This window comes from Mytilus californianus, unplaced genomic scaffold, assembly GCF_021869535.1.
Source record: "Mytilus californianus isolate M0D057914Y unplaced genomic scaffold, xbMytCali1.0.p SCAF_6, whole genome shotgun sequence".
In the NCBI taxonomy this organism is placed as follows: Eukaryota; Metazoa; Mollusca; class Bivalvia; order Mytilida; family Mytilidae; genus Mytilus; species Mytilus californianus.
The window spans coordinates 58,881,984-58,900,660 of NW_026262712.1; the positions used below are offsets into that span (position 1 = coordinate 58,881,984).

An 18,677-nucleotide genomic window follows, 5' to 3' on the forward strand; every position below is an offset into this window, starting at 1 on the left:
TCTCGATGGCGTCAACTTAGGCAATATCCTTCATCATAAATTAGTTCAGTCGAAAATACCGCCTTATTTTAAAGATCAGTCTGTACCAATAGTTTCTCATACCTATACCAAACCAATTGCAACTAAAATTTTCAATTACAAACTCGTTTTGCAGGATCTCAACATTGACGACTTCAAGTCGAAACCTCCTGATTGCACCTGTGCTAGTTCCCAATTCACATATAATCCGGCTGGCCACGTTATTTCCGGAGACCTCAACATTGTCAATAACACTTTCCTGCGAAATTTGTTATCCAAAGGTCCGAAATATCGTGAGCCTAAATCTATCAATTGGAAATACAACTTCAAAATACTGATGGATTTAGTCGAGGATTATGCCAGGCAATGGGCTAAACGCGAAAAAGAAGACGTAGATACTCTTTCCGAATGGATTAAGACTGTGAGGCCGTTGATACAAATCCGAATTAAGAAACTTTCAATAAAGGTGTTTAGACATACTCATTACCTTTGTCACAGTCAATCATTTCAAATGAAAATAAAAAACAAAAGCAGCATCAATTGTTTGGAGACCAGTCAGCCCTCTCGTTTTACGAATTGCTTTTTTTTAAAGAAAGCAATTTGTTTTTGAAATTGGTGAAAATGTAATACGCCCCCTAAAATGTATTTAATTTAAAAGTATTGTAAGTATTACAGTAACAGGTCTTTCTGTCAATTTTGATTGAACAACGGGATCATAAATATAGTGGAAAGTCCAAGAATTTTCTACAACAGAAGTTTTCACAAATAACTTGAGAATTTTACCACCAGTGTTCTGTGAAATCATAAGGCTGGTTTTCATTCTTACTACATTTAAAATTTAATTCTTATAAATTACAAACGAAAATACAGAGAAATTTGAGCAATGTGTTGGGAGACATCTTAGATACCCATGATTAGAAGTAATTAGAGTTATTCGATATAAACATACGCATTGAAAGCAGGACTTTTCTGATGCGCAACTAATTCATCTCAAAATTCCAAGGGATTTTTAAAGTTAAAGAGCGGAAGTAATATTTGTACATATGCGCAGGTATGGCTAAATCTAACTTAGTTTTTGACAAAGACTTGAAACATATGATTTTCTTCCATGCACCAAAAAAAACGTTTACTTTAGGTAGTGATAAACAATCATTCCAAGTTTTATTACACCACTCTTACTAAGTAGGAAGTGAAAGAGCGGAACGATGTGTGTACATATGCATAGGGGTGACTTTGTTGATCTAAGTGTTTGACCATGACTGTCGATCTGCAGTTTTCTTGCTGGTACGCGACACACCTTATAGTTGTTAATTATCATGACATATTTGCATCTCCAAACTACAATAGGTTAAAAATTGAACAGTGGAAACTATGATTGTACATGTGCACAGAAGGGACTAAGTTAAACTAAGTCTTTAACCATGAATTTCCTTGTATGGCTTTAATCCATGTACATTACAACCCGGCAGTAGGGGTGAATAATCATGTATTGTTTTATAAACCAACCCCAAGGTTTTTAAAAGCTAGGAAAGCACAAACAATTCTTATGCACTGGGACAATTTGTTACCTTGACCTTCATAACATGATTTTTGTCTTTGAACGTGACACACTTTCATAATCGTGTCAAGTTTCATCATCAAATTCCTAGCGGTTTGAAAGTTATAAAGCGGAAACGTGGGACCCACGGACGAACGGACGGAGTTTCCGATAACTATGGGCCTTCCGCCGATCAATCGACCAAGCCCTTATTATTATCATGTTAATGCTATTTTATAACGCCTAGGAAATCTTTAAAAATAGAATAAAAGTTCGTTATATTGAAATATTTTTATTGCAGGTCAATCATAATTACTAGAATATATTGTTCTTAGTTATAAATGCTATAAAATATTTTAACTTTTAGAAATCAGAAATTTACAAATCATTTACCAATTCACATAATATCATAAATACATTTTTTGGTGCAATTTCTACTATTCATAAGGACTACGAAAACAACGCAGAATAATCTTATTATCACATTGACATATTTAAGTAAATATATGATTGTTAACAGCTGTTTATAAATACCTGCCTAAAGTTTTATTAAAAACAAAAAACACATTATACATTGCAATATGTATGGGTGACCAATAGGGAGAAACATTCAAATGCAATGAACAGGGGAAAAGTCACTATTCAGTTTTCACCTGCAGCATGAGACATGAAAATAGTTTCATACTTCTATGTAAAACAACGATAGCTAGAGTAAAGGAGATTTTTAACTGTTGTGATTGTTGTTAAATTGTTAAAGCAAAAAGTCACTACAATCTTTTTAAACGTCAAATAAAGACTATTAAAAGTCTACGGCATGTTTTGTTATAATATGCATTTTTTTCGTATTTGTATGACCATGTAGATCTAAGGTATTCATTATTGGAATGGAAAACAACTGTCATATTTCTGACTTGGTTCAGTCATTTCCTTATGTAGAAAATGTGTATTAAACCTGGTTTTATAGCTATCTAAACCTTTCACTTGTATGACAGTCATATAGCATGCCATTATAAAGACAACAATGTGGGTACATTTGAACTTTAGTCATATGTTTGTCCTAAATCAGTATGTGTTTGTCTCCATTTAAAACATTTCATACCGATATGTAGTTTAGTATATACATCTTGAAACACGATTAAGTTGTATGTTTAAAATTGATGACAAACGGTATATGTGTATTAAATGGAGTTCCGGTGGCACAGACATTTGGAAGGAAAACCACCAATCCTAATCACATGACAGTCCATTCATTTTTGATCTGCTGTATTTAAGTATCCTCGCATTTTAATAGCAAGTATAACAAGAAAATCTGCCCTTTATTGAAATCCATTAAAGTTGAATATTTTAGTTAAATCTATTTTGATGTATTCATGCAGCTGTATTTAAAATTTTAAATGCTATTACATTACACGATCAACCAGATTTACTGCAGAATATGAGACCCTGCCTGCGCGGTATAATTTGAAATTAGTGCATGATTTAATTGTTATATTCTAAAATTTTAGAATAAGTGTGTCTGATAGGTTTTTAATCAAATTAATGGTCTGTCATGTTTTTGCATAAAAAAATTATACAATTATAAATTACAACTTCAGCAAAAAGAATCAATATATTGACTATTCTTTTTCTATGAAGTCTGCTATCTTTACGAAAACTGACATTTTCTCTTTAAATTTGTTTATGAAAATTTCTTATATTTGGTTTTCGCGTTTTAAGCCAAGTATGAGGTTTCCACCCCTTTTGATTTCCTTTATTATTGTCGGGACTTTTCTGTAGTTTAAATGTTACGAATAACATAGTACATGTAATAATGCAGATTATGGGGAACTTTCTTTGATTTGACCAAATTTGGTATGCTAATGTATTTTCATTCATGCATCTTAGTTCGGAATAATTTGTAAGGCCCGTGAAGCTCGAGCACCATATGGTATTTACTGATATAGTATATATCGTATTAGGTCACTAGCACACTGTGTAACGAATCTATCTTACCAACTATCTTGATATTGGGAATATAGACATAGTTGTTCATCTTCATAACACTGAACTTTCAATTGTTTACAGTGAGAACGTTAGCGTCTCTGTGACATTTTGTTTTTCTAAAAGCTTGACAAATTATAATTCCGTAAATTTACAATGTATGTTAACTTGAGAACATCATCTTTTTATAAGACACGTGACCCTACTACTAAGCGTGTATTTGAAAATAAACCACGCCCACTTACCGTGTATTTAAAATAAAACGCACTCAATAACTTATATAAGATATACACTGTTCCCACGTGTTTGCTTTTAACCGATGATATACCTAGAAGTATATAGGAAGTACCAGAAGGTGTGCTTTAAGCCTTGTGGGGAATAATGATTGACAGTCAACTGCACAATCATCTGAACGTCTCCTTCAGGCAGAATATAAGTACAGATTTCTTTGAATTTGTAGTCGATTAGATTTTAAAAGTTAAGTTTTCAGACTGGACACATGTTTGCTTTATGTAAAGTGACATCCATTTTCAATTGCATGCGGTAATATGCCAAACCATCAAATTGTCAGTTCAGTTTATCCTTCTTGAGTGCAATGGAAACATGTTTCTCTTTGTTTCTTTGATTCTGCACAGAAATTGTTTTTTTATTGTGATTTTCTTTAACAAAAATTTATGATTTCAGTTCATTTTCCTTGTCATTTTTAAGAATTGTTGCACTTTAGGCTCTCTAAAAAAACATCACTGGTGTTACAGAGGATTAAATTAACATTTACCTGATATATATAAATGAGCTAGATTTATCAGAAAAATTCATTCATTTATGTATTGCATAATATATATGCTAAATTTAAGTGGATTTGCATCTATTTTCTTTTGTAATGTTCTTATGAGATTTGAAATTCCAAAGTATAGAAATGATAAGATTTTATAGCTGACTATTGTTAAGTTTCTCATATTTCTGAGCTGTGTCACTATCAGATGTTTATATATTAATTAAGTTTAGTTCGTATAATTATAAAAATAGGAATGTGTGGTATGATTGCAAATGAGACAACTCTCCATCAGAGACCAAATGACATAGAGGTTTACAACTATGGGTCACCTTACGATCTTCAACACTGAGTTTAAACCGTAAAGTAAGCAATATAAGCCCCTGAAATGACAAATTTAATACAATTATAATGGGAACACTAACGTCAAGATTTATGTACAATACAATAAACGAAAAACGATATGATACACAGCATCAACAACAACCATTGAATTGCAGGCGTTGGACTTTGGACATGCACAAACAGATTGCGACTGGCTTAAATATGGTTGCTTGCGCTAATCCTCCCTAACAGAGAACGGACAACACGTACCAATATTATTTGAAACAAAAATCATATCTCATCTGAGCAAAAAGTCAAATAACAAAACTATCGAACTCCATGGAGCATTCAAAATGGAAAGTCCCTTATCAACTGACAAAATCAAAAGCTCAAACACTTGAAACGAATGGAAAACAACTGTCATATTCCTGACTTGGTACAGCCATTTCCTTGTGGAGAAAATGGGATGATTAAACCTGGTTTTATTGCTAGCTAAACTTCTCACTTGTTTTAACAGTCGCACTAAATTCCTAATAATATAAATCAACTGTTGAATTTTTCGAAACAGCAAAAGTTTCGCTTGTTGATTTTAAATTATCGAAGATACATGTACATTTCACTTTTCCCTTTAAAGTTTCATTTGTGTTGTATTTCAGAATGTTTCTATTTCTACTGTAATTTTAAATTCATATTGATTTTATAGTATTTTTTTTTATTTATGATTTCGTTTTCTTAAAAGTTTTGACTTGGCTTTTTAATGGTGTTCTTCAGACACAATATATATGTTGTGTACAAGTTATCATTTTGTACAAATTATAATTTGTACAAAAAAATCGTACACATTATAATTTGTATTTTGACTTTGTACAAATTGTAATTTGTACAAAAAGTCCTTGTACAAATTACAATTTGTACAAAATTCGACTAAAATTCACTTATAACTTGTACAATAATTTATAGTATGGATTTTGTTATAAAAAAACATTGATACACTCTATAGAATTTTTATTCAATGACCACACGATTAACCTTATTTACAAAATAAAAAAAATGTTCTGTATCATTTGTTTGAGCATGTGAGTGAATTATGGCATCGGGAATTGTGCAACATATTTTGCTTTTTACATTTATTTTTATAAGTGCTGCACCCCTTTGCATTTACATGAAAGTGACCCCTGACCACCAGTTTTTAAAGGCTTTCTAACTGTTCCATGTCGTGAAAGCTGAAGGTCAGGAATCGTTGCTGCGAATAAAGATGTGTCTTTAACAGCTCAATTTGATTTTTTGACAAATGTCATTTTAAATTCCGACAGCTGTTCCAATGCGGTACCCAAATTCTCATGATTCAATAAGTACCCCTAAGATATTTCGAGGATCAGTTGGGGCACAATCATACTGAGGAATTGGTATAATGACTATACTCTCCCCTCCCAAACCCAAAGATAACAATCCTGGTCAATCCTCAGATACTGTGGATTCATTTTTATTCGTGGTATATCAATTTTCGTGGGTTTCGTGGGTATAATCAAACCACGAATTTAAGAATCTGCGAAGAATAATTCCGAAACAGGTGTATTGAGTCGGATGTAAATTTCCGGTTATATTGTGTAATTCTAGTATAGTGCTGACTTGCGATGAACATGGTATCATTAAAAGTGTTTGCATAATAAAATTGATTGAAATTGTTCATGGGAAATATATGCAAGTTGTTAATAACCGTGTCATAATTTGGTGATTACAAATAAAAAAAATTAAGTACGGGGCATTGCCAGTAGGTAATATTGTTTATGACAGGTCCATTAAATTTCACATCTTTGACTTTTGAAAATTAAAAATTATTGACAAACTTTTAATAAGGTAGCTCAAGTAGGACACTCGTTGCCTTAAAAATAAAATTTGGGATAAATTGCTGTTGAAGCATTTTGGTCACCTAATTCTTGACAAATCGATATTTTGTCGTAGTAAAATTGTAAAAGGAGAATGGAGGACAAAAATTGCATTTCAAATAATATTCAGATAAATTGTCTTTTTAAGAAAAACAAATTTTTTTTTCGAAGTACAATTTTCTTTAGAAAATGTTGAAACATGGAGCTGGGAGAAAACACATCGATTCTCAGATAATAATTCAATTTACTTTCGTTGAAGCATGTTTGTTTCTCTATCCGGGACAACAACGACATTGGGCTGCAAACATCGTAAGAGTGTTGCTTACTTTTGTTTATTTTCTAATGACTTCTTATGATGTTGTGATTAAGGACACTTACTTTCAATTAGTTTTACAACAAAGAACTTTGAATACCTTTCAAAATTCCGACTAGAAATTTTAAATTGTAACACATACTAAAATAATTTGTTGCCTTTGTCCACGCTTGTAATCGAAGATATAGATGAACACTTTACTCTAGAATGACAAAGAGAGGATTTTGACATTTCAAAACATTTTCAATGAGTTTTAATCTTTTGTTTTATTGTTATTCATACGACAATCCTCGAATAAACGTATCTGAAACATTTATTTTTCATTTTTGAAACAGCTATTCACGAATTAATGTATCCCACGAAATGTCTTGTTTTCTCAATCCAAGAAAACTGATATCCACGAAAATAATTGAATCCACAGTAAATGAAAAAAAAACCCGTTAACAGTTTCTGAAAAGACAACATTACCTTTTACTATTAAACAAATGTCCTAGACCCATGGGGTCTTTAGCAAAGACACCGGGGACCAATGACCGCGACAAAGGTCATTAGGTTAGAGGTCAAGGTCATGACATAGATTACAAATTTTATGATTTTACCATATTTTAAGGGTTTTATGTGTGTTTTATGCTTTTCAATGCATTTTACTCATTACCCCTTTCAAAACTTCATTCTCTGTTCAATTTATGTTTGGAAACCACTTTTACAAACCCCCATTTAAAACAATACAAACTTACAGCTATCATTTCGGATATTGCAAGTCACAGACTTTTCAAACCAGTTTGCATTGGAAAAGACGAAAAAGAGAAAAGATCTTTTCTTAAACTTTCCTTTGCCAACAAAGGTCTCGATGGCGTCAACGTAGGCAATATCCTTCATCATAAATTAGTTCAGTCGAAAATACCGCCTTATTTTAAAGATCAGTCTGTACCAATAGTTTCTTATACCTATACCAAACCAATTGCAACTAAAATTTTCAATTACAAACTCGTTTTGCAGGATCTCAACATTGACGACTTCAAGTCGAAACCTCCTGATTGCATCTGTGTTAGTTCCCAATTCACATATAATCCGGCTGGCCACGTTATTTCCGGAGACCTCAACATTGTCAATAACACTTCCCTGCGAAATTTGTTATCCAAAGGTCCGAAATATCGTGAGCCTAAATCTATCAATTGGAAATACAACTTCAAAATACTGATGGATTTAGTCGAGGATTATGCCAGGTAATGGGCTAAACGCGAGAAAGAAGACGTAGATACTCTTTCCGAATGGATTAAGGCTGTGAGGCCGTTGATACAAATCCGAATTAAGAAACTAAATGGGTCTATCAATACCCACGCTACGTCATTTTTTATAGACCCAAATGTTGCAAAACACTTGTCCTACCTCCATGACAAATTTGTTATTGTCCCCGTAAATAAAGCCCAAAACAACATCGTTTTTGTGTGTAAATATCATTACATAAACTGCTTGATAAATGAATTAGGTATTGACAATTCACTTGGAAACTCAACATATATCCTCACGACACTTACCAAAGAGGAAATCCTGGATAATCATAGGTCTGTTCTTTTTTCCTTTGGAATTTCAACCATAGATGAAGAACTGGATCTTCCATCACTCTATTGGACACCTAAACTACATAAGTGTCCTTACAAAGAACGGTATATTGCTGGGTCTTCCAAGTGCTCCACGAAACCTCTCTCTAAATTATTAACATCTATTTTATCAGCAATCAAAGCTGGGCTCCAAAGTTATTGTGAAACTGCCTATTCTAGAGTTGGCGTGAATCAGATGTGGATACTACAAAATTCCAAAGATCTTTTAGAGTACATACAATCTAAGACTCTTTCATCTTGCAAAAGTATTAAAACATTTGACTTTTCTACACTTTACACAATTATTCCCCATTTCAAACTATAAGACAAATTGAAAGAGTTGGTATTACTTTGTTTCATTAAAAAGAATAGCGAAGGTAGATACAACGTCTTAAGGAGAGATAAATCCTACTTTGTAAAGAATCACTCTGATTCAAACAAAAAATTCTCTGAAACTGACGTTATCAAGATGCTTGATTTCTTGATTGACAACATATTTGTTACGTTTGGAGGACGTGTTTTTCAACAGACTTTCGGAATTCCAATGGGAACCAATTGTGCCCCTCTTCTTGCCGACTTGTTTTTTTATTATTATGAGGCTGACTTCATACAGGAACTTCTTAGGAAGAAAGATATGAAGTAAGCAATATCCTTTAACTTTACGTTCCGCTATATAGATGATGTTCTTTCACTAAATAATACACAATTTGGTGACTATGTTGAACGAATCTATCCCATCGAACTAGAGATAAAGGATACTACAGATACAATTAAGTCTGCCTCATATCTTGACTTACATCTAGAAATTGACAATGAGGGTCGGTTGAAAACAAAACTTTACGACAAAAGAGATGATTTCAGCTTCCCAATTGTGAACTTTCTATTTCTATGTAGCCACATTCCAGCAGCAACTGCATACGTATATATATATATATCTCCCAATTGATACGATATTCCCGGGCTTGTATTTCCTATCATGATTTCCTTGATTGAGGATTGCTGCTCACAAGGAAGCTATCAAACTATACAAAGAGTTCCCAAAAGTGAAGTTGAAATTATACCTTCGTTAATTTTACGGACGCCATCACGAGTTGGTTGACCGTTATGGAATAACCGTTTCACAGATGATATCGGATATGTTCCATATGTCGCAACTACAATATCCTTCCCTTTCCACGAATGTGACCTACCGAATTAGACTATTTACCGCATTTTGTAATAACATAAGCAACACGATGGGTGCCACATGTGGAGCAGGATCTGCTTACCCTTCCGGAGCACCTGAGATCACCCCCAGTTTTTGATGGGGTTCGTGTTGCTTAGTCTTTAGTTTTCTATGTTGTGTCAATTGTACTATTATTTGTCTGTTTGTCTTTTTATGTTTGGCCATGGCGTTGTCAGTTTGTTTTCGATCTATGAGTTTGACTGTCCCTCTAGTATCTTTCGTTCCTCTTTTACATCTATTTAAACATATATTTTACATTACGAAAAGGAAAGACCTCTCAATTATTCACGAACAATTGACATTTTGACTATTTATGTAGTTTTAATTGTATCTGGACATGTTACGAAACACTTATTTGTTGTTGAAATTAAATTGTGTAAACACTAAAGAAGATGGCGTTTACTGGTCACTAAAATTTCTAAATCGTGTATCATGTGTATTGGACATCAAATATAGCTTTCGTTAGTCGACTAATGCCTTTCCTCATCGGCGTTATCTTGGGTTGTAACACAGTATATGATGTACAGTGGCAAGTAGATGGTACACCTTGCAGACAAGCTGTCTCTGTCGTATAGGATGATAATTTAACTCACCATGCCGTCACATCAAATCTTAAATTTAAATATACAACTTTATGACACACGTTCTCCATCGGATAATCTGTGGTAATACAGGGCTAACACCATATATACTTCGTCTCAGATTAAGACCAACAATGTTAGATCTGTAACTTTGCTAATCAAATGTGTGTTCCTCCCTCAGCGGGATTCGAACCCCTGCATCCGAAACATCCTGACACCACCGCCGTTAGCCGAGTAATGCCTTACCCTAAGCTCTATATTTATTATATACAATACAATATATACAATAATAAAAACAAACAAGAGTATACTTTACACAATATAGAAAACTAAACTTATTTACTATAAACTGGCTCACCATCCATAAAAGGTTATGGTGAAATATCTTCAACGGAACCAGGGTGTCGATATTTGATGCCTTCACGTCACGTTTCACATATTAAAGTAAGTGATGTAGCATTTTTTTGTAAGTAAAACGAGATTCCGCGCTTCATGCATAATGTACAATGTCACTAGCATTCAACATTTTTTTTAATTATAATATAATTTAAGATACCAATTTTTAATAATAAGGAGAAATTATCGATGTTTTTATTAATTTTAAAATCAATTTTAAGATGCATTTCAAACCTTAAAGAAAGAAAAATCTGCAAGGAACACTTGAATTTAAAAGTCAAATTTGCTTAGCAGAATTGCAATGATCGTAAATTTTGCCCTAGTAGAAACTACAATTTACTTAGTGATGAGGCACTTGCTACAAGTACTTGTCGGATATTGTACCTTTGAGCTTTGTCCGTCTGCAAAATTATTAAGATTTGACATTATACAAAATGCTAATGAGATATTAAGAAAATGATTTTCTTATTTGAAATATCTCGCAATGATACACGTCAACCTTATTTAACCTTAATTTTGACTTGACTTACTTTTATCAGTGTACGGTATCGCAGGTAGGTTAAGGAACTTTGAAACGTAAATAGTGGCAAAAATATGATATATCAAGAATAAAATTGTTTAAACCGAAATTCAGGAATCTTAGTTGTTGAATTTATATATTCGTGTAGTAAGGATTCAGTAAACCGAAATTTTGGTCATGATCGCCTAGATCACGTGACTTCTACAGGGGTAAAATGCCTTAACCAAATTGGCAAACGGGTTACTACACTGAATAAAAATCAAGAAACTTTTTTTTAAACGAATCCTTGTGCTTTCCCGTTAATTAAAAGTGCTTGCGCGATTTTCCATAAGTGAACATATTAAATAAAAATAATATTTTTAGTTTACCCGGCAGCATATAACGTTAAATTTGTACACAGTTTCGTTCCTATTGTGATTACAGTTTCAAATTCAATAAGCGCGCAGCACTTTTCTATTTGGTTTTATCGTTAGCTTTCTATTTCAGTTGATTTTTTTTAGAAATATCGTCTCTGGTAACCCGCTTTTTATGAATTTAGAATTGGTAACTATGGTTTCGATAAATTGTCAATGTTATTCAAGCGCACTGAAGACTCGAACAATCATCAAAGAACCGCAACTCTGTTGTCACAGTTGACGATGCGGGAGTATTGACATTATTAAACCTCAACATAAATTGGTCTTATTGACAATATCTGTTGAAATCGTTTGACCTTTGTAGTAACCGACGATAGTAAAACAAGTTGTCTGTGTTTGATGCCCCTCTTTAGGCTTCAATTGTATGTAGAATGTTGAATTTTCCCGTAAAAAGGACTTACGAAATATGTGCAGTTCCACCTTCATAAATAATTTGTACTACCAATCTCTATACAAATTTGGAGAGTAGTCTTATGGTGTATATGTTGGTTGTCCGAGTTCTATATATATGTTATGTTATGTGTTGTCCTTGGTTCTTTTTTATCAACCAATTACTTTCCTCCAGCCCCAGGTGATTTATATTCATATCAGACTATTTATTTTGTGTATAGCAAGATCTTGCTATATAAATCACTGATCTCTTACTATATAAATCCTTGATCTCTAACTATACAAATCCTTTATTAATTATGGGTTTGTAAATTTATGCTAATGGTATGCATTAAAAATTGTATAACAGAAGAATAAAAGAAAACAAGCAGTTCTGACATATTCAGTTGCAGAATATGTTTGGAAATGAGTATGACAAGTTCAATCAGAAGTCTTGAAAAGTATAGATAACCACTTTATTTTAAATGGAAGAGAATTTGGTATTCAGGGTGAGGAAAATGGAATGTTTCCTTTCATCTGTTGCTACACAGACATATTTTTTTATGAGGGTTGCTGTGTGAAAAATAGTTTTCACTTTTTTTCCTTCATTTTGTGTTTTTCCAGTTCTTACCAGTCAATAATATTCATTTTCAAAATTGATGTCCAAGTCAGTACTCGCATAGTCATTTCATCTATATCATGTACATTGTATATTGTGTTATCAAGCATCGCATTTCATTTTGTGACAAAAAAAAATGAATTCAGTGGCGGATCCAGGGAGTGGAACCCCCCCTTTTTTTTTGACGATCAATGCATTTGAATGGGAACATATAGTTGGAACCCCCTCTTTATCCTGGGTTAGGTACCCCCCCTTTTATAAATGGCTGGATCCGCCCCTGGAATTTGTGTTGTTGTGTTACAGTATTAAAGGGACTATTTGTTCAGTGGCTTCCTTTACTTTGGTTCATGTCTGTCATATATGTTTTATTATACATTAGGCTGTTAACTTTCAAATTCTTTAAAATTGAATTCTTTTTTTTATGTCTAAGCCATTTTTAGCCCAATATACAGTATGGATTTTCTCATTGTCAAAGGTGGTAGTTGCCTATAGTATAATTGCTAAGTTCTATAGCTATTTCATTTGAACTTTGGTGGATAGTTGTCTCAATGGCGATCATACTAATTTTGATATAAAAACAGACAAATTGCATTAAAGTATTTGTGTGACCATGTATTGCTTACAGATTTCTTGTTGACCCCTCTTTACAAAAATCTGGATAAACTTATATATTATAATAACCAACATTAGAATTATTTAAAATGGAATTTCACATATATATATATATAGATATGTCAATTTTCAACCTTTTATTATTAAAAAATGATTTATTATTTAAAATAAAAACAGTTTATAAAACATGTAAAATCAGGATACCCAGCAATTTTTCAAAACTGTAAATACTGAAATTTTTGCTTGCATTTATTATTGCAATTATTCAAGAATGGATGCCTTGGCTGTTATCTGCTCTTTGGTTGGGTTGTCTCTTTAATGTGCATATTCCCCAACTTCCATTCTCAATTTTACAAAAAAATGTTTATTTATTGTGATTTCAAATAATTCTGCATAAATGTGTATGTTTCAGTTATAAATATGCAAGTTCTTTTTATTGCGATACTAACCTAGTCACATTATTCGCATTCAATAATTTCTGAATTTACAGTATATAAAGTTTGAGTGGTTTGCAAAATGGCAATATGTGTAATGGAACTTTACATAAGAAAAATATATAAGCATAGACAATGATAGAAGTCTCATCTGTGTCTTATTTTGATAATTAAAATGGCAATACTTTATGATTACATGTATCTGTAAATTTAACACGACTGAAAGTATGTTTTCTGTCCAAATACAATCTAATGGAACATACGTGTACAAGTTCAACTTTTCCTGGGATTCATGCATATATATATGTTTAATACCAAATTGTTGCTTTTATGTTTAACTTCTTTAAATATTTCTTTTACCATAACTGATGTCCTTTTGCATGTTTTGTGTGTTTGACATCAATTTTGATTGAGCTATTGATATATTTCTTTTGTTTTTCTGCATTGTCCATGGAATTTGAACTTGTCAATTGCTGGTATTCATTGATATCTATACTTAAGCTAGTCACCAGGGTTTTAATTATCTCTCATGTTGACTGACACTTTGCACCTTATAGTAGATTCTTTTAAATATATTACAAGAATATAAAAAATCCTAAATTTAGCTGGTGAATGTACATGAAACTTTCCGTAACATGAGAATTAAAAGTACAGGGTACCGCCTCCTATTGAACAACCTGAATCTCATACATTAAACCTGGATCCACCACTGCATGTTTCATTTGTCATTATTTACACAATTTTCTAAGGATTTCTCAGGGTTGAACTTTTTTTTCTGGTTTCTTTTTATTGAATTTTGTACTTTAACACCCTCAATTATTAAAGGCAGTACAATTTATTAGACGCGCATTTAAGCTAAATGGCTATGTTGTATGAATTTTGCTCATAGTTGTAGGCCTTACACTGACCTTTAGTTGTTGACTTCTACCTCATTTAGTTGCTTGTCCATGTTGCAGAGAGTTGTCTCATTAGCAATAAAACCACATTTTCTTATTTTTATATGTACCCATACATGTACATGATATTTAATGCCCTTTCTTAATCATGTTAATGTCACAGTAAAACTCTCAAAAAAATGTTTACTATGTCACATTTTATATGCCAGTCTCTCAAGATAAAGCTGATGTTGTTCTTTTTTGGTTGCTGTCTGTCATTATTTGTTAATTTGTGTATTTAATGTAGCATAACTCAGGTAATTATATGTATAAATGCACATGATAAGAGTTTTACTCATTGTTGAAAGCTGTACAGTGACCTATAAATAATTGTGATGAAAGACCCAATAACTTTCATAAAAATCTGTAATCGATCTGACCTAATTACTCACGAAATTGTAAATACAGTGCATAAAAAGAAATATTTAATCAAATTAATGTTTTAATACACACACTTGACAAAAAAATAATGGATGAAGTTATTGTTCAAATGTTGATACTGCTGTTCTTATGTAAATTTACAGATCTCTATAACTTTTAGCCCTTTTATGTTGGTCTTCTGTTAGTAACAAATTGCACATGTAATTTTTCCACTATACATGTACAATGTATATGTGCACAAATTGTACTTGTTTAAATTAATCTCTGTGTTCATGTTGAAAGTTAGAACTGTTCACTTTAGATCAACCTGTACGGCTGTAGAACAATCTCTACGAGGCTGCTACAAGATGTTGAATTACTTTATAGATTGAATGAAGTCTATGCTTTACACACGTTTCCATCTGTAGGTTCCATAAATTTTACAATTTAACAGTCAATTAGCATGATTAGCTATATCTTTCACTTTCTGCATTCTATTAATGGAGGGTTTTCTTTCTGTCCAGAAAAACAGGCAAGAAAAGGTGGGTGTCAATAACTGGTTCCTCCTTTTACCTTTAAGCTGAGTCTTACTAGATTTATTTTAACATGCTGTTTGACATCACCATGATCACACTGTGGAATGTCTGGTTGGAAAGTTAACTTTATTCCATTTCAAAAAGTTATGTTGCCCAGAACACATTGTTTTCCATGTTTTCTGGATGACGATAAAATATGTGTTGAAAAAGAAGTATTTTGACACAAAGCTTGTGGATTACCAACTGTTCATACATTCTGCAGTCACTTATTGCAATGTACATGTAAGGCTTATCTTTTGCACTTTTGTTCTCATCATTGTCATCTTGAACCTGTAATAATAAAAAAGAAACAATTTACAATTGTGAACACAAAAAAAAAGATCACATCCAGTAAGCAGTATTACAGATACAAATATTTTTCATATATAAACATGTATGATTTATATTGTATTCCAAGTAAAGTACATGCAATAATTTTGTGAAAAAATGGTGTGTTAAAAACTTAACAATATCCACCTAACATTTTTGTAAAACAGTCCCTAACTATCAATATAACAAGTTTTTGCAAAAAAAAAAATGTTTGTTAATTTAATTTACTTCAGGCCAAAACAAATTTAAATTAAATGCTTGTTTCCAGCCTCCAAGTTGAAACAAAAAGGTTCAGGTAGGTAATTCGCCTTTTCGGAATCTATATATAGGACTATGGGTAATCTCATTGTTCGTACACCAAAATGAAAATAACGCCACATCATTGGATGGAATTCCAATATTTATTACGTGTTAAGCCAATCACAACTTTTTGGTGAACGTTTTTGAAAATATTACCCAGAATGCATTAGATTCCGAAACGACAAATTTATTTTAAGTCTTATTTTTTAAAATGATTATACAGGTACATTTCAGAAAAGTGAATATTCTAACTTCCAAACCTATATCAAATTAGCATTAAACGCCATACAGCAACCCAGTGTTCCCGATCCCCAGGGTCTTTCATTGTCATGTGATGCTATATTTCTTGAATGTGATGCTATCTCAGTGGCCGATCCAGAAATTTTCATAAGTTGGGGCCCACTGCACTGACTACCTAAGAAGGGCCCTGCTCCAGTCATGCTTCAGTGATTTCCTATATAAACAACCAAATTTCCCCCAGAAAAGGTGGGCCAAGCACCCCCCCCCCCCCTTTTCTACTTCAATTGGATCTGTTCCTGCTGAGAGTTGTTGGCAATCATAATATGTTTTCCAGTTTTGATATTATTTATTTTATATTAAGAGAGGAATGCTAGATACAAATGTAAATCTTTTTTATTTGGTACTTGTCTGATTCTGTGGGTGACATTTGTTTTTCAATATTTTCGAAGACACCTCCATATACATGACATCAATTTAATAGGCTGAATAATTATAATATTAATTTTCGTTTTTAATAAATGTAACATATTTCATAAAGACTGTTACTAGTACAGTCAGAGATATAACTCTATAGGGTTATTACAGAAAATAACTTGCATGTGTTATTACAGATACTTTCATGAGTTGTCTACTCTTTATTCCTTAAATTTTCTAAATCTGCAATAACATATGTGTTTGTTATTTGTAAAATAAATCAAAAATATTTTAATTTATAATGGGCTCTAGGGAACTCTTGTGACTTTGCACAGAAACTAAATGCATAGCCTTGATAATTAATTTTTTATTTAAATTAATACATTTTTGATTAACCATGGTAAATCAATGAGACGAGGCTTTTAAGGGATAAACTTAGCTGTAATAACATAGCTTAGTTATTAAAGGAATATAACTTATTATATGAGACACTTCGGAATTACTGGGAAGCTTGCGCAGAACCTCATTACATCATGTACATGCTCTGGTCATTATTTCTTACAATAAATTAAAATACATTGTAATTAAGCATGATGTATGTCTGAGAAAATGCTTTGGAGTGATATAGAGAAGCTGTGATAACACCCTAAGGCCTTAGTTATTACAGGCATATTTTTTCTGTAATAACATATAGGTGTACTATGCAAAATAGGCAAACTATGAACTGTTATATCTTTCTATAGTTAAGTATACATAAAGACAATAGTAATATCAATAGAACTTGTATGCATTTTAACTAAACTAGTGATGTATATTGTCCCTTTGAAACATGTAAAATACATACATGTATGTTATCACAGTTCTTTGATTTTTTAGTCCACAATAACAAATGTATGTTATTTTTCTGTAATAACCCTATAGAGTTATATCCCTGACTGTAGTATATAAACAGAATGAACTTTATTCTGGTAGTACAAAATGTCGAACAGAAAGAACTTCGGTAGCTGTCTCATGATACATGATTATGTACACAAACAATGTACAATGTACACCCTACATCTCCTTTTATTCATATACATATTAAAGAACTACAACATGTACAGATGTACAAAGTAGCATACAGAATAAAATAATGGTATATATATTTGTATATATATAAGATTTACACTTGGACACAGGACCAATAGCCCAGGTTTTTAAAAACTTCTTTTAGGTCTCTCAGAATTTCTATTTAGTAAGTACTACATTTGCTTGTACATTAATAGGTATACGTACTATGCAAAATTTTCTTTAGAAAATAGAATCTGGCCTGCGGCAGCAAAGAATAAAAAATCAATCAGCTTACAGTTACACATAAGTCTTTCAAGTCTTTATGTGAATAAAAATCTAGAATTTTTATTGTTTTGGCACATCGAAAAACTGACCTCGCATGATGCAGCTTTGAAATTGAGGGAAAGTGTAGTTTGTACATGTACATAGCTACATGTAACTTTAAAACATCTGGCAGTGTCTTGCCTACACACTGTCTGCAAAGTTATAAACTCTGTGATAATAAAGGTGCTCAATACAGTTTATATTGATAATACTGAGGTGGGGTCTTTGTTGAAAATTTAGTCTAGTGTCTTCTTCTTCTACAGTTGCCTTCAGATTCATTTTAGAACAGCACCTTGTTATCAGAATTGCCAATCTCATGTTCTGATATCACTCGCTCTCAAAAGAAATAATATCCATTATTCATGAATTCAAACAGATTGAATGTCAACTGGCCAACCATGGAATAGGCTAGAGCACATTAAGTTTTTTTTATATCAAAAAGTGTAACTATAGCAGAGGGTGGTAAAGGGTTATTTTCGTGCAACGTGATCGCCGTTTTTTATTTCACGTTCAACGTGTTTTTACTTTTTTATTTAACGTTCAGTC

General features: G+C 32.3%; 1 long non-coding RNA gene across 1 annotated transcript in view; it reads right to left on the reverse strand.

Moving 5' to 3' along the window:
• Positions 1 to 18,677, reverse strand: part of LOC127706164 (uncharacterized) — a 122,125-nt gene that overhangs the window by 89,240 nt on the left and 14,208 nt on the right. The window lies entirely within an intron of this gene.